Source organism: Physeter macrocephalus, chromosome 7 (genome assembly GCF_002837175.3).
Source record: "Physeter macrocephalus isolate SW-GA chromosome 7, ASM283717v5, whole genome shotgun sequence".
NCBI lineage: Eukaryota > Metazoa > Chordata > Mammalia > Artiodactyla > Physeteridae > Physeter > Physeter macrocephalus.
The window spans coordinates 56022918-56041828 of record NC_041220.1 but is presented as its reverse complement, the minus strand read 5'-3'; the positions used below and the strand labels follow the sequence as shown (position 1 = coordinate 56041828).

Here is an 18911-nt window from a genome sequence, read left to right as displayed (position 1 = left end):
ATGTAACCACCTACTATAGTCAGAACATTAAAAGGAACTTCCACAATTGCCTTTATCAATTACTTCAGATTACTACTGGAAAGAAAGTCTCGCAGTGTTTCTTGTGGTTTGATTTATGCCGTGCTTCTTACCTTCTGCTAGTTCTCTTTTGCTCCAGTCATTCTTTTTGACCCAGTGGCAATTAAAATCTATTCTCTGCTTTTTCTGTCGGTTTTATATTTTAAAGCAGGGTCAAAAACCTTTTTTCCATAAAGGGTCAGATAATAAATATTTCAGGCTTTGGAGACAATGTGATCTTGGTCACCATTACTTAACTCTGCTGCTGTAGCATGCATGCCGCCATAGACATAATGAAGCAAATGAGTGTGGCTATGATTCAAGAAAACTAAAAAAAAAAAAAAAAAAAAAAAAAAAAGCAGAGAGGCTGATTTTGGGCTATGGGCTGTAATTTACTGTTTTAAAGAATTTAAATGTAACCTGGCATCTAAGATCTCAACCCTTCAGTGTCATTTTTGGGATGTGTTCAGCTATTAGTAAGGAACTGTCCACACCATCTCTCAGAAAGAGATCACTACATCTCTCAAAAGTTCTAAATTAACAAAACATTTTTCTTCATGTAAGATGCTGATCAGTACTGCTCCGTAAGCTCAAAATTTCATTGTATATGCAAATCTCTTGATCTGCTTTGTAGATCATAGCACTGGTATTTGGCCTTTGGGATCACAAGATGGATCCTATAGGTCAAGGTATCTTATCTATGTAGGAAGAAGGTGGAAAGGCCGAGGACATAGGAAAAAATGCTTCTCTAGCTGAATTTGCTCACTTTTTAAAGTCCTTATCAGAATCTGTAATCGACAATTTCTGTTTACATCTCATAGGCAAGAACTGAATCATACAGCACATGAAATAACCAAAAAGAAAAAAAAAAGAAAAAAATAGCTTACGAAATTGCACTGTGTTTTTTTGTTTTTGTTTTTTTTCTTAAACACAAATACCCACTTTGGTTCTTTATTAATTCATGAAGAGTTTCCTTACTTTTTTTTTTTTTTTTTTTTTTTTTTTTTTGCGGTACGTGGGCCTGTCACTGTTGTGGCCTCTCCCGTTGCGGAGCACAGGCTCCGGATGTGCAGGCTCAGCGGCCATGGCTCACGGGCCTAGCCACTCCATGGCATGTGGGATCTTCCCGGACCGGGGCACGAACCTGTGTCCCCTGCATCGGCAGGCGGACTCTCAACCACTGTGCCACCAGGGAAGCCCAATTCCTTACTTTTTAAATAGCACATTGTGTGGTCTATATGATTTACTTAACTAGTCCCATAGATGATTATTTAGGGTATTTCCAAAATTTGTGGTAACTAAAAACATATTTTTTAACATATGATTCCATGCAGAAGTAAATGTATTTCAGGATAAGTTTCTAGAAATGGAATTGCCAGGTAAAAGAAATTTTTGTTTGCAAGTTTAATAGAACTTACCAGATTTTTTTTACCATAGAGACTGTACCAGTTTGTTCTCTTAACTACAATAGCCGTACTTGTTTCTCACTTACAGGGGCAGAAGCTCTGAGGCCTCCTCCAAGCTGCTTCTGCACGTGATTTGACCATGGTGAGGGGCGGTGGCAGTGGGCAGTGAGGACACTAGTCTTTTCAATCTTAGCTGAGGTAGAAAACTGTATGAGTGTCATTTGCAGTTTCAGGCACTAAAAAGAGTCAGTTTTCGTTATAAAGCAGAAACCAACACACCATTGTAAAGCAGTTATACTCCAATAAAGATGTTTAAAAAATAAAATAAAATAAAATAAAAAGAGTCAGTTTATTCAAAAAGGCCAGATTCTCATTCAATATGCACATAGAAAAGGGCTAGAAGTTGGAATTTTTATAAGCCCTGAATTTTAATAGACATTAACTCAGTTGAGAAGTAGGCATAGATGAATGTCATGTTCTGACAACTAAGATTCACAATTCTCTGAGGGCTAGAGCAAGTAAAGTGGTAGAGGGGTTAGAGGAAAGAGTGTACCTTTCAATATTCATTAAAATAGGGAGAGCAGACAAAAAAATCCTCTTTCCCTATAGACTAAATATTTACATGAGAGAATGCTGTGTTAGCAGGCATGAAAACAACATTAATCTCGTTGTACATTTCCATCAGAGCTCTTGGATAATCAGGTACCTTGTCAATGAGCAGTCATATTTTGAAAGGAATATTTTGCTCTGAGTGGTAGGTCTTAACAGTGAGCTTAAAATATTCAGCAAACCATGTGGTAAACAGATGTGCTGCCATCTAGGCTTTGTTGTTGCATTTACAGTATTGAGCACAGACAGAGCAGACTGAGCATAATTCTTAAGGGCTCTAGGATTTTTGGAATGGTAAATGATCATTGGCTTCAATTTGAAGTCACCAGCTGCATTAGCCCCTAACAAGAGAATTAGCATGTCCTTAGAAACTTTGAAGCCAGGCATTGACTTCTCCTCTCCAGTTATGAAAGTGGTAGACAACACCTTCTTCCACTAAAAGCCTGTTTTGTCTACACTGAAAACTATTGTTTAGTGTAGCCACCTTCATTAGCATCTCAGCCATATCTTCTGAATAGCTTGCTTCAGCTTCTACATCAGCACTTGATGCTTCACCTTGCACTTTGATGTTATAGAAACGGCTTCTTTCCTTAAACCACGTGAGCCAACCTCTGCTAGCTTAACACTTTTCTTCTGCAACTTCCTCACCTCTCTCACCCTTCATAGAATTGAAGAGAGTTAGGACCTTGCTTTGGATTACGCTTTGACTTAAGGGAATGTTATGACTGGTTTGATCTCCTATCCAGACCACTACAACATTCTCCATATCGGCAAAATGCTGTTTTGCTTTCTTATCATTTGTGTGTCACTAGAGTAGCACTTTTAATTTCCTTCGAGAACTTTTCCTTTGCATCCACAACTTGACTGTTTGGAGCAAGAGGCCTACTTATTGGCCTATCTTGACTTTCAGCACGTCTTCCTCACTAAGCTTAATCACTTCTAGCTTTCAATTTAAAGTGAGAGACAAGCAAACCTTCCTTTCACTTGAACACTTAGAGGCCATTGTAGGATTATTCACTGGCCTATTTTCAATACTGTTGTGTCTCAGGAAATGGGGAGGTCCAAGGAGAGGGAGAGAGATGGGGAAACAGCTGGTTGGTGGAGCAATCAACACACATATAACATTTATCAAGTTCACGGTCTAATATGGGCATGGTTTATGGTGCCCCAAAATAATTACAAGAGTAACATCAAAGGTCACTGATCACAGATCACCACAACAAGTATAATAATGATGAAAAGTTTGAAATATTTCAAGAATTACCAAAATGTAACACAGAGACAGTAAATGAGCAAATGCTGTTGGAAAAATGGTGCTGACGGACTTGCTCGATGAAGGGTTGCCAAAATCCGTCCATGTGTAAGAAACCCAGAATACCTATGAAGAGCAATGAAGCAAAGCACATTAAAATAAGGTACGCCTGTAATGACAGTGCTTGCCTTTTGGGACAGGAATTGACTGGAAATAGGCATGGGGAGTTTTTTGAGGTGATAGTTATGTTCTCTATCCCATTTTAAGTATTAGTTACACAAATTATATGTCAAAACTCATTTGTACAATATCTGTGCTTTTCATCATATGAGGTAAAGAGAGAGCCAGAGAGAGAGAAAGAGAGAACAAGAGAGGCAGAGACAGACGAGAGGGAGAGAGAGACCCTTCTGCCTCTTCCCATAGTTTTATTGTTTTGTGAGTTATATGTTATCTGGAGCTGTAGCACTTTATCATTACCATGAAAGAAGTGACCTTATACTCTGAGGAGAGCTAGGAAACCTAAATACATAAAAAAATGAAAGGAGCATGGACCTTTGTTGACATTATTTTGTTGCTTAACCAATCTTGAAAGTGAAGAATTGTATAACTCTCTTTTTTTTTTTTTTTTTCGGTACGCGGGCCTCTCACTGCTGCGGCCCCTCCCATTGTGGAGCACAGGCTCCGGACGCGCAGGCTCAGCGGCCATGGCTCACAGGCCCAGCCGCTCCGCGGTATGTTGGAGCGCAGGCTCAGCGGCCATGGCTCACAGGCCCAGCCGCTCCGCGGCATGTGGGATCTTCCCGGACCGGGGCACGAACCCGTGTCTCCTGCATCGGCAGGCGGACTCTCAACCACTGCGCCACCAGGGAAGCCCTGTATAACTCTTTAATTATATGAAATTCCTTCATTATATGAGTCATTTTGAGTTGGGTTTTCACCTCTTAAACCTGCATGTATATTAACTGATGCAAGTCTAAAAATATAATGGGATATATATGTGTATTTAATAAAAACATATCTATCCACTGCTGACATAAACATAAAATGAACCACATATTTCAGTTTTAATTTATGGACTTGAATTCAGTATGACTTAAGATTCAAGAACTGTACTTTAAAAAAAAGTTTTTTTGCTTCTATACCCAAAATTCAACTGTCAAACATAATTACTCTGATGTCTATAACTATTTATAATGAATATATGGGTAACTATTGTCATGTACATTAATGCCTCTGAACCATCCTTCTGATGTAGGATATTTAAGGAACTAGAAGCTCAGAGTGGAACATTATAAAAACTTTCCAAAATAGATGCTTTAGATAGGTATAGAGCACACTAGATAGTGTCTCCTGATAGGTCTGACATGGTTTGAAAAGCTAGGGTATTATAAAGAGGGCACCATCTGTTTTCTCTTTTCAGTTTCTAAGCATATTTGAAAAATGTTTGGTGACAAAATGTGCTCTTTGTCAATAAATAAGAAAACATAATGCCATTAGACAAAATATAAGAGGAAATCTTTCTCTCAAAATAGTGCCAAGAGCAAAGGATTTGGTATCAGGGTATGGAGGCTTGTGTTGTCACTCTTCTACTTGGTAGGTGGGGAGACAGTGGTAAGCCAGTTAAAATAAACAAACCTGATTTCCTATACTGCAAATGCATAAAACATTTTAGAATAATAATGTCCTGAACCAATGCTAAATGTTAATGTAAGCAGAATTTCAAATGCTGTTTTACATTATATTCCATATACCTTAATTCAAAATATTGTGACATTTGATATAAACAAAAATGTTTAAATGGACTAAGTCAAGAGAAAGCAGGTGGTACTATGTGGCAAACTGGCTCATTTTTGTTCTAAAATTCATAAAGCATATTTGTGTTTTCTATGAATACTGATACCTCTTATGACTTTACCTGTGTAATTTTAGCATAGGAATATGGAATAGAATATAAGAAGAAAATGCTCATGTCCATAGTTATGGGCAAAACTTAAGACATTGTTTTTACCCTTCATGATCCCATGCATACCAGCAATGCCAGGTATGTTCTCACCTTATGGACTGTACATTGGATGTTCCTACTTACCACCAATGAAAATTACAACTTCCCAATTACACTTCCCAATTACACTTCCCAACCAGACCAGTTACCCTCCGTAACCCTCCGTAACCTGCTTCAGTCTTATTTTTCTTCTTTTTACATTCTAACATTCTACATAATTTAGAATCCTTTAATGTTTATTATTAAGACTATTTCCCATACTGTAATTCAAGCTCTACAAAGGCAGAGAACTTTGTCTGTTTTGTTCCCTGAATTATCCCAAATACCTCGAATGATACCTGATACATACTGCTCCTTAATACTTGCCAAATGTTGAATAAATGAAAAACTGTATTGTCAAGCAGTTATATTACTAAAATATATTTTTACACGTGTGTAAATGACACACTATATCAAGGGGAAAAGTTAATAATGGTGAATTTATAGTAACATAGATATTAAGTAGTAAAAGATTGTGTTCAAAATTAGGATATTGTGCCATGAAATGCTGCACCTCCTGGTTTGCACGTTTATGTGTACATGTAGAGGTTTATCTTTAAGAAACATGAGTGTTCACGATGTGGTGGGTTAGCTTGACACAGATAATGAAGGCACCTGGGGCTGGAGAAGTAAGATCAAGATTTTGACCTCAGCTTCAGTATTGATGACTATCCCCATGACTTAAACATATCCCTTCACCAATCTGGGCCTCCTAGCATTTAGCAGTGTCCAGCATAAGATGTGTTCTTTGAGTGAATGATTTAATACATAAATGTTTCTTCTTCCAAAAATTCATACACAAAGTATAGATGATCCTGATGTCCTTTTCAGCTTTGAGGATCATGCTTTTCCAAAAACCATTTTTTTTCTATTATGTAAACATCTTACATTAATGTAATGATGTGAAATATCATTACATTGAGGAGAGTGTATGATTACATTCCCACAGTAAACTGGTTCTAAGTTTTGCTCAAATTCTGCCCATTCAGAAAGGCCGGGTTCCGTGGAGAGTAGAATAAAGCTTTGGAATTAGATAGATTTTGGTTAAAAACCAACCTTTATTATTGAACAACTATATCACCAGCCTGAATCTCAATTTCTTCATTTGTAAATTACCTAATTAAGATCCACTCCAAATGGTTACTGTGAAAATTAAATGAAACTAACACACCATTGTAAAGCAATTATACTCCAATAAAGATGTTAAAAAAAAAGAAAAGAAACTCAGAAGAAAAGATACAATGTCAAGAGTGGGAAAAATACAAAAATACGTTTAACATTCTAGTGGATATGAAAAGATGCTGTATCCATGAAATAAGAAGGAATGACATTATAGAAATAGAAATTTAAGAAAAACTTCCTTGAAATTAAAAATATGATAGAAGAAAAATTCACTAGAAGGGTTATAGGATAAATTTAGAAAAAACCTCCAGAAGATAGAATGGAAAGACAAATAGGTCAAAAATTGCTGAGTAATTATATGAAAATCAGAGATTTAGTCCAGGAGGTCTAAAATCCAAATAACAGTAATTCCAGAAAAGGGGAACAGAGAAAATGGATGAGGATAATATTAAAGAGATTATTCAGATGTCTCACAATTAAAGGAAATGTGCCCATATTCCATACTGAAAGGATATAGCAGTGTCCAGAAAAGATAACTGAAAAAGAACCACACCAAAGGCACATCACTGTGAAATGATAGAAGAGCAGAGAGTAGGAAAACGACAAGGCAATGACTCTCATTAAAATCATCTGAACTGAAAATGGCATCAACCTACTTACCAGCAGCCTTGGAAAATATAAATGGATGGATAGGAGCCTTCAATAACTGAAGGAAAAATGATTTTCTTTTAAATATAATTAGAACTGGTTAAGACATATCACAATACATGAAAATTAATACAATGGACAACTGTATAGCTTCCAACTTAATAAATAAAACATTACCAAGACCGTTGACACCCACGGAAAATCTTTCCATTTCACATTTATCTCCCTAGCTTGCAGATGAAACGACCGTCATCACTGTCACCATAGGTAGCATCTGATGAACAACTGAATAGCTTCCAACTTAATAAATAAAACATTACCAAGACCGTTGAAACCCACGGAAAATCCTTTCCATTTCACATTTATCTCCCTACCTTGCAGATGAAACGACCGTCATCACTGTCACCATAGGTAGCATCTGATGATTCAAATTTATTTATACCTGTTACATAGGTATGTATCCCTAAAGAATATAATTATTTCTTATGTTAAAAATGTAGATGGAATTATACATGTGTATAACGTATGTAAAATTATCATAATATATATTATTATTCCCTTGGGGGAAAAAATAAAATGAGATGATGCATATAAAGTACTCAGTACAAAGTTTGGCACACAGATAGTGCTAAATATATGTTATATATGTATATTATGTAAGGGAAGACTATCTCTTCCCTTTTCCATATCTCTTCTTTTTCAGTTTTATTGAAATATCTTTGACATACAGCATTGTATTAGTTTAAGGTGTACAACATAATGACTTGGCTTACATATATTGTGAAATGATTACCACAATAAGTCTAGTGAACAGCCATCATCTTACAGATGATGATCTTACATCTTACAGATACAAAAATAAGAAAAGAAAAAAAGTGTTTTTGCCCTGTGATGAGAACTTTCAGAAGCAACTCTCTTAACAACTTTCACATATACCATACAGCAGTGTTAACTATAGTCATCACGTACATTACATCCCTAGTACATATTTATCTTATAAATTGAAGTTTGTGCTTTTTGACCACCTTCATCCAATTCATCCTAATTCATTTTTGTAAAATTATTTATATTTTGGAACAATTGATGTTTAATGAATCTCACTGAGAATGGGATATCTCTATTGAAAACTTGAAACATGTCCTTAAATTACCAGAAAGCATATTTGTGATAATTAATTGTAATAAAACAAGATTTAATCAGTTCTAATAATTATATCCTGTGCTATGAAACACTGAATTGTTAGATGCCTTTTTACATAATTGTTCTATTTGTTTCAACTAACACATTTGAATAAAAGGACATGTTACCTCATATACTGACTCAATCTAATTTATTTCTGATGTACAACAAATTGGAATTAACAATAGCCATTTTTCTTAAGTGTTAACAGCATAGTACCTAACTCATGGACATCATTTGCTGATTTTGTTATTATATTTAGACTGATAAAACTAACTTCCAATATTATTTTACACAGTTGGGAAGCTCCTTGCATGTTCATTGACAGCTTTCTGAATTCCAGTATAATTCTATTTGTCTTTTTCTTTTTCGGGGGCTTCTTATGCTAAGTGATTATTGATTTTTGTAACTATTGCCCCAAATTTGGCAATCAATGTCTTCAACATTCTAAGTGCATTTAAAATCACCATCCTACAATTTATGTCTGAGTACACTAAAATAACTACAAAAAGAATGAGAGAATTTAACATATATTCTTTTATAAGAACATACTAAGGTTGGATGATTATAAGTTAATAATTTGATGCTTTCTTATACTCTTTAATATTGACAAGAGTGAGCACATGATTAAGAATGTGTAGTTTACCAACCACTTGCCTACCTATTAATTTACATGATTTACACCTCCCCCCTGAGGTACACATCATTATCCCATTTCACAGGTAAAGAAAACTGACTCAGAGAAATTAAGTGAAAATTGAGATGATGTGTTTTATAAGTAAAAAGTTAGGACCAGAGCTCTTGTCTTCAACTCCACATATTATCATTTTTAAGTCACTCAGTATTCTCTCTACTCTGTTCCCCTCAGGTGAGTTGAAATAAATACACTATATTAACTTGCAGCACTAGCTTTCTTCCATTCAAAAAAAAAAAAAATCGAAAGAGACTGTCAAAACTAAGACAGTCTCTTAGCTGTTAAGACAAGAAAAATTTTTAAACCACAGTAATACTGTCCCAAATGAGGAGTAAAACCATGAAATAGAAAACTGCATTTAACTAATAAAGCAAAATGCAGAGTCTTATATTTTGACATTACCTTTCTACTGTTCACCATCCCAGTACAACTGCTTGCTTTACTCACTTCAAAATACCAATCCTTAGAAATATATTGCCTATTATATACCTTGATTAAAATGAAATACAGGGTAGAGGTTGAATTTGAGTTCTGCAGGCAGACATACTTGTGTTCCTGGCTCTAGTACTTACTAGTGAAATGATCTTGGGCAATTTACTTGAGCTCTCTAAGCCTCACTTTCAACTTCTGTAAAAAAAGCAATAATAAGTGTATCTTTAATGTTTCTCTTAAACACGAAAGAAAACCTCTAGCTAGTTTAAGCAGACAGGTTTTAAGTGTTTAAAAAAGTCCACGGGATGAACAAAAGAACTACCTAGTTCCTTTGAACAAGTTGAAGTTCAAGAACAAATCAGGTCCCAGAATCCCACTCTTCCTCCCATTATGTGGAAAACTGGCATAGAGCTAAAGTAAGCCATGAAATCAGGAAGCATTTGACCATAGTACCATGTGATAATGTACACCACCAAAATAAATGCTTGTAGCTTGCCCTTTACCCCATTTAATATAGTTCCACGTTCTAGTCATGTGCAAGTACATCAGATTGGCATACTCAACAAAATGCAGAAAGCTGGTTTCAAGGGGGAGCATCAAGAAGGTAAGATTTTAACCTTCCAAAGAAAGCTTACAGAAGGAAATTAGAACAAATGTTGAGCCAGCCAATCAATTATCTACCACAATAATAACACATACCTTGGATTTCTGTTGGCTTATTACATCAGATAATGAATATGATGTTCTTGGGCCATTATTTTTATAAAGTCTCAATAACTGCTAGTTTGTATGATTATAATGATAATATTGTTCTTGCCCAACTATCCATATATGTCCTCTCCTTGGTTTTTCTTTGTAAAGCTGAAAGTACACACACACACACACACACACACACACACACACACACACACACACACACACACAAAACGTCTGTACTAAACCATAAGGGAATAATAAAGAAGAAATGGCTACAGAGACTAACAGAAACACAAACCAAAAGCAGAGTTTGATCTTTTTTTTAAGAACATAAACATTTTTCCAAAATATATACGGAACCTGTAAAACTCATTAGCAAACAAACAAACAAGCAATCAAACTTAAAAAATGGGCAAAGGACTTGAATATACATTTCTTCAAAGAAGACATACAAATGGCCAGCAGGTATATGAAAAGATTCTCAACATCAAATCATCAGGGAAATGCAGATCAAAACCACAATGAGATATTACTTCACACCTGTTAGGATAGCTATTAACAAAAACAAAAACCCCCAAAGATAACAAATGTTGGTGAAGATGTGAAGAAATCGGAATACTTGTACACTTTTGGTGAGAATGTAAAATGGTATAGCCAATATAGAAAATGGTAGGGAGTTTCCTAAGATATTAAAAATAGAACTATCATATGATACAGCAATCCCAGTCTTGGATATGTTTCAAAAGAAATTGAAATTAGGATCTTGAAGAGATATCTGCAACCTCATGTTCATTGCTGCCTCATTCATAATAGCCAAGATACAGAAACAATCCAAAGGTCCTTTGAAAGATAAATGATTAAAGAAAATGTGGTATATATAAAATGGAATATTTTTCAGGCTTTTTAAAAAGGAAGGAAATAATTACTGTTTGCAGCAATATGGATGGACCTGGAATACATTACTATAAGTGAAATAAGTTGGTCACAGAATGACAAATACTGCATGATTCCACTTATATGAGGTATTTGAAATAGTAAAACTTATAGAGGCAGAAAGTAGACTGCTAGTTGCCAGGAGATGTGGGAAGAGGAAATGGGGAGTTGGAACAAAGTTGTAGCTGTGCACAAGTTAATGCCTATAATTAACAATATGGTGTTGTGCACTTAAAAATTTGTTAACAGGGCAGATCTCATACTATTATACAATAGTATGCGATCTCATACTATCAGTAAGTAACCTCACTATTAAAAACACACACACACATAAATTGACACCCAGGCAACTTTGGAGATGGATATGTTCATTTACCTTGATTGTGGTGATGGTATTATATGCATATGCATATGTCTAAACTGATCAAATTGTATACATTAAATATGTGCAGTTTTTGTATATCAATTATACCTCAACAAAGCTGTAAAAGATAAAAATTTAAAAAGCAAACAAAACTCATAACATCTGCCCTTTGACTCCACAGCTTCATAAACACCATGGCTGATTTCCATTTTTGACCTAGCACCTAGGTTTCCTCTACTCTAGACAAGTCAGAATAACTGTAGCTCAAATAGTTTCTCTGACAAACTAAGAGTAAGTAAATTCAGACAAGTTATTAACTTATTTGAGCCATTCTTCCTTCAGTTTTCAATACAGATATAAACACCAATCCCAACTGTTATCAGAGTCAATGAAAGTAGCATATATTGAGTATCAGGTTGCACTGCCAATAAAATAAGTTTTTGTTTTTCCCTCTTCATCTTCTTATGTCACAAAATCGAGACTTCTCACCAAACATGTTAAATTTTATTTGCCAAAGACAAGAGGACCTTACTACAACTCTGAAGCTTACCTGGAGTTTTACCTTTCTATTCTATCAGCCCTTTAAAAAGTATGATTTTTTTCAAAGTTGCCTGACAGCACAAAATTTCACTCTTCAGGTAAAACCCTGAAAACCTTAAACACAGAGCTATGGCTTTACTTTAATATGTCTAACAGGATAACTGTATTAGCCATAATACAACTCTTGGCATTCACTTAATAGTGTTAATAGCAATAATAACAGGACTATTAATAGCTATTATTGAGTGCTAAATACTACCTGGCACTTGTTCATAGGATTTTTTGTGGATTACCTAATTCAATCCATCCAAAAATTCTATGAGGTTGCACTATTTTTACCCATTGAAGAAATTCACCAGAGTCATAGATTACATAAGTGGTAGTGCCATTATTTGAAACCAGGTTTGGAACCAAAGACCGTGTTCTTAACCAAAGAGTTACATGATATTCTGTATAAAAAGAGTTACAGACATATAATAAAAAAGCCTCATTATTTCACACTTTGCTGTAATAAACTCCATTCTGATATGCTCCAGAGGTCAATGGCTTCTAACTTATCACCTGGATCTTTGGTAAATGTTCACTGAATAGATTCCTAGATATCATAACTGACCGACTGAATCAGAATCTCCAGATTTAGAACCTGGAAATCTGTATCCTAAAAATTCTTATCATCAGAAAAATCTGTAAAACACTACTCTAAGTTTGAAAGTTTAGAGAAATATTATGTTTTCCTTTGGATCAAAAGCCTCAGCTCTCTACTATGAAGCAATGCTACTCCTACAAGTAGAGAAAGCACATGAAATGTCTATGAGCAGTAGAGAGAATTTTGACAAGGCACCATAAAATGGAAGCTGGAAGAGAGCAGTGACATCTTCCTTGTGTAAATGTTTTCTAAGCCTGGGGCCTGAAGGCAGATGTAGGCAGCATATATACTTCTGGGTCCTATGCTTCTAAAATTAATTTATGAATAAGTGTGAAAGTTGAATTTTAAAGCCTTTTAAATCTTTGTTTCTAGGTAGAGAAACAAAGATGTTTACATGCAAAGAGAACAAAAACACTCAAGTTGAGTGCACATATCATGGGAATCAAAATCCTTGCATTACACTAAAAAATCCTCTCCTTTTAAAGAGAATATTTGAATATTGTTAGTCAATAATATGCTCACGATTTTTCTATGTTTTTTCATTTTTCCTTCAGTATCTTCCTTGAAAACAAAATATGATTGATTTTCCCTGCCAAAGTGTGCCTCAGAGCATGCTGGAAGAGAATCAGACCTGGACTTAAAGGAACAGGTTAGATTTGTAGCAGTTTTAAAGTTTTTCTTTGTTGTGATATTGTTATTGTTGGAAACCCTCATGACATGGTGACAATTAAGTCAAGTCTCATCTATGTTATAAATTAAACCCAAGTTCAGATTTATCATGGGTAGAAGGGAGAGAGTGAGGGAAGTTTAAGGCCCAGGAAATCTCACAAGGGGAAATGGGCTGCTTATCGTTTTAGAATTATAGAGTGGAAAGAGTGACACTGTCCAGCAGATTTGGCATCATTTCAGGAATTCTGCCTCCAACAAAGGGAAGATAGACAGTGCCTAGCATCTCCTCCAAAATACAGACTAGACAAAGTGAAGATGTGAATGGACTTTCCGTTTGGTAGAACATGAGACAGGACTCTGTCTCCTTCTCTCTATTGTAAGGTTTATACTTCTGGGCTGCAAAGCTCAGTAAAGAGATAGATTTTCCTTCAATGAGCTCTCCTCTGTCAAGGTAAATGGCTGGGTGGAGAATTCTCTAGAGTACTGGGTCTGTATTATAAAGAGCTGCAGTGATACAAGGAATAAACAAACCCTGTTCTTCCTCACACAGAACACTACTCTTTCAGGTACTGTAACTACTCACTACTTCTTCCCTGTCACAATTATTCACAAGTATTCTCTCACAATTATGTCAGAGTTTACAATTACCCTTCCACATATATTCACTGAATGAGCTACAACAGGCATACCATAATTGGTAAACATAGGATATTCTGGGGGAGCGGCTCTTTTGGTAGCTGAGATTCTCTCTAATGTATCCCCTGGAGTTGCAGGCCTACCATTCCAAGCCCTACCTGTCCTGCCTCTGGCCCTTTTTGACCGCTTGACTCACTCATTCATTCATTCAATGCATTTTTATTCAGTGATGCCAAACTGTAAAGTTGATTAAGGCCTTAGGGATACAAAAGTGAACTGAACAGACAAAAATCCCACATGGACCTCACATTCTAGAAATGAAGACTGCTATAAACAATGTAAATAGGCAAAATATATACAGTATTTAGTGATAAGTACGAAGGAGGAAAAAATGAACCAATAAAAGAAGATATGAAGTATGGGGGTGGAGGGTGATTGGCGAAAGTTTTGGGAGAATGGCCAGGGTTAAGCCTTTCTGATAAGCTGACTTTTGACTAAAGATCTAAAGAATTATCAAGGATTAAGATATGTAGACATCTGAGTAAACAGCGTTATATAGATAGAGGAAACAGCAGATGTTAAGTGCTTGAGGTGGGAGCAAGCCTGGAGTATCCAAAAAAGCAGTAAGGGAGTCAGTGGTTGGAGCGGAGAGTGAAAGGTAGCTGATTGGTGACAGATGGCAGTGGATGTCTCTGTAGGTCATGTAGGGGCTTTTGCTTTACTTTGGGTAAGATGGAAACCGTCCACTGCTCAGTGAGCAACAGCCTAGACATCACTCAGGAAACCTTCGACATGTCCCTGCCAATCCGTTATGTAGAATGTGTTACTTCCCACTTCTGCAATTTCAATTAAGTGTACCTTCTAGTTCTGATTCTGGCTTTTTGTATGTGTCTCCTAGTGTTTGGACTTTCCCTTAAAATCTTTAGTTTGCTTTATCTCTCTGGTCTTTGAAATCCTCCTTGCTTGGAATATGTATGCCTTGTCTTAACCTGCGCCCATAGTAAACAAATCCTACAAATGGCTGCACAGAAACTTTTGGGCCAGGCTTCTCTACCTTCTTCTAGGTAAGCAGTTGGGCTGATATACAGAAAGACAATTACTGCATTTCCCAGTTAGACATTGTGTGTGTAGCTGGATACACGTCAGATATGATGTATCGTGTGGTCTCTATTCGGAAAGAAAGTAAGGGGTTTTGAAAATGTTTTTATGATAATAATGGTGTTTATGGATGCTGGTTAATCACAGAGAGGGTCTGTGGTGGAAATTTATTGATTATACAGCCATAATTCACGCCCACCTTCCCTTATCTAAGTATACCCAGCTATTCAGTGAGTATCCACTAGTATGTCCAAATACCAGGGGTTAAGATCTGGTTGAGTAGGCATAATGTCTCTGAGGTTCATCCATGTTGTCACAAATGACAAGATTTTTTTCTTTTTTATGGCTGAATGATATTCCATTGTACGTATATTCAATATTTTCTTATCCAAAATCCATCAATTTAGTTTGTTTTCATATCTTGGTTATTGTGAATATGTGAAATAAGCCGGTCACAGAAGGACAAATACTGCATGATTCCACATATATGCAGTGTATAAAACAGGCAAACTTATAGAAACACAGGATAGATTGTCAGTTGCCAGAGGCTGGGGGAAGGGGAAATAGGGAGTTGTTCAATAGGTATAAAGTTTTAGTTATACAAGACCAATAAGTTCTTAAAATTGTCTGTACAATATACTGTCTATAGTTAACCTTATTGTGTCATGAACTTAATATTTGTTCAGAGGATAGGTCTCATATAAAGTGTTCTTATCACCAAACAAGCAAACAAAATCACAGCAGGACATAAGAAAATTTTAGAGGAGATAGATATATCTATTACTTTGATTTCAGTGATGATTTCATTCTGTATGTATATGTCCAAACTCATCAGATTGTGTACATTAAACACATACAGTTTTGTGTATATCAATTATACCTTAACAAAGCTTTTTTTTAAAAAAAAAGATCTAGTTGATTTAAATCAGTCAGTGCATTTCATTTTTCTGGTCATAGTTAAGAATGGCTCAGAGGTGGATTAAGCTAGTTCAAACTACATGTTAGGAGTCTTCCTTGAGATACTGAGACAGAAGTGCTCTTTCTTTTCCAGTTATATCCTCTGTTAAGAGCCCATTTTCCGATTCTGCGTATACAGTATTTAGTATGAGGGAGAAAAAAATTTTCAGTTCAAGCAGGATCAAAATTATCGCATTATCTATTAACTAATATTACAGACTATAGTAAAAAAAAAAAAAAAAAAGGCCTTAGGCCTTTCTCAGCAAAGCAGTATTTCTTTTTTTCCCCTCTCTATGAGGAATAGAACTTTCTCTGCCTGAACTTTCTCTGCTTATAGGAAATCACTGAAGGCCAGGAGAAGGAACCAGTACACTCCAACCCCATGAATTTTCTTCACAGTCTCTTAATGCTATGCCCTTAAAAGGCATGGTTTGCATCCTAACATACAAAAGCAACAATCTAACCAATTACACAGACACCTAAGGAGGGTCATCAACTTTCCAGCCTGAGATAAATTTGGACAGTTCTCCACACTGCATTTCTGATAACCCCTCACATTCTGATGCCAAATTCTACATCAGTTAGTCCCCTTATGTTTGCATATTATATGGGTCCTTCTCAAATTAACATAAACAGTAAAGGGATTTTTTGGCCTAACTGGATATTATAACTAGAGATCCAATTAAGGTACACCTCAGAGTTCATGGTTCTAGAAGCCCAATTATGGTATCAAATGTCTAGTCCCTTTCTCTCTTTCTTGCCTGAAAACCAAAATAACAGCTTTTATTCTAAAATGAGCTGATCTTATGTATAGGCCATGACTATCCACTATGATTGGAGCTATATATTCACTCATTCATGTCCAGCAAAGCAAGAAAGGTTTTATCAAAGGGCTTATCAACAATATTTCAAGGAATTCAAACTGGGAGTTCTAGCTGAAATCATTTTCCCCCTCAAACCACCCTTAAACATAGGCAAGGTGATGACCTATATTGACTGGACTAAAATAATCAGAGCCTATAACTGTACTTGAAAGTGAGGTCGGCTTTGGAAGATATATAGGCTATGCAAAAAGCAGCGGCTACAAGACAAGCATTTGGCTACACTTTGGAAAGAGAAGCGGGAATAGAGATTGAGTAAGAAAAAGACAAATGTCCATTTTAGAGGAATAATTCTAGTATTGCTTAGTGAGAATTGGGAATCCACTGAAAGAGACCATGAGATGAGAAATGGAGATTATATATACGCTAGCCAATAAATAAGAGTCAAGATTCAGAGAAGATAGACAAGATGCTAGAAGACATGGCTTAAGAAGCCAGGAACTGTGTGATTCAACATAATTCTGTTGGTTGGTATTTCTGGACCAGAGAAATTTTCACAGAATAAATACCATCAAGAAAAAATATATGCCATTGGCTACTTGGGCAATGTTTGAAAATCCATGTGTTTGTACAGACCCAAATCCACTAGTCAGGGGCTATATGCCTTTGAAGAAGACAGTTTCATCAGTATAATGCATTGGTTATAAGTAAAACTCAGAGTCAGAATGATGAGGTTCTCATTTCAGGTTATCACTTACTTATTTTTTGATATTACAAAACTGTTTGATCTCTGAGAGCCTCACTGCCTTCGATCATAAAATGGAGACAGTTGTACCAATATTGCCAGCTTAATTTTGTACTTATATAAGGTAAAGAATGTAAGGCACTTATTTGGAAAGAGTCCCTTTCTCACAGTAAATGCTCAATAAATTGTAGATATTAGTATTATTCTTTAATGCAAAGGAGTTTTTTTTCTGAATAATAATTGCATGTACTAAATAGCCTTACCCTGAAGCTGGTAACTCCTTCTTGAGCTAATAGGCCCATGAGCAGATTCAAGATACTGACATAAAACTGTTGTGTGGGGTACTGGTGAGAGTTCTCCTATTGCCTTCTTCAGTCTACAGCTGTAGAGGGCTTAGTGCTTCAGTACTCTGACTTTGTAAGAGCTCCCTGGGATCTTTTTGCATATCCATTATCACTGGTAATACCTTTTAGGGCTTTCTCAGGCTATTTAAGTTGTTTACGTGTGTATGTGATTAATATCCCATGGGGGGGGCCCTCCACTTGTATATATTTAAGGGTGTGGTAGGATACCTACAAGGCATTTAACAGTTAATGCTATGAGACCAATAAGCCCAGACCAATAAACCCCGAGAAGCGAGCCAAATGAGCAACTCCCCAAACAGCAGGAAAAGTGGCTTCTGAGCTGTCTAAATACAACTGATGCCTTGGCTGTTTGGAATGTGAACCTCCTTCCTCCAACAGCACTGCTGACAGAGGCACATGGGAGCAAGGTTTTCTGATGATTATATTTAACTCTGTCTTGGAATAACCAACATACCACTTCTCCTACACATCTGGGGAAACAGAGCACGGGGTTCTCTGTTCTACTCACTAAAACAAATTTATCCTGAGAACTTTAAACTATAGCTTAGAACATAGAAGGAAACATAAGACTCAAGGGAAATTTGTAAAGCATTTAATGAAATTATTTACTGGTCTGTAATCTTATCTCTCAGCAAGGATTTTTCTGGAACAAATAGTATAGTCATGTTGATGAAGACTGCCTTAATTCTTATTCCTGATAGTAAGCTATATGGATATAGGAGTGCCTATTTTCAAGTATTACAACTCTTTTTCAGTACACAGTGCACACTGATAAAAAATGAACGTAATAAAATGTGAAGGTTCTGACCATCATCAAACCCAAAACTATCCGGAATTTATCATATCACTGTATTCTTCTTTGTGGGCAAGCTGCCCTTACGTAGTAATTTCTGGGATGAGCCATGTTGTCACAGTACTGGGGTAAGCCTATGCCCTGTGACTTAAGAACCTATGAGTTTTAACATATGAGTTTTAGACACCTGGAGATTCATGCTTACATG

General features: G+C 36.0%; 1 long non-coding RNA gene across 1 annotated transcript in view; it reads left to right on the top strand.

Moving 5' to 3' along the window:
- LOC129392244 (uncharacterized) overlaps positions 1–18911 on the top strand; it is a 143054-nt gene that overhangs the window by 101023 nt on the left and 23120 nt on the right. The window contains exon 2 of the long non-coding RNA XR_008617800.1: positions 13174–13268. This is a non-coding gene — a long non-coding RNA (uncharacterized lncRNA). The remainder of the gene's footprint in view (positions 1–13173; positions 13269–18911) is intronic.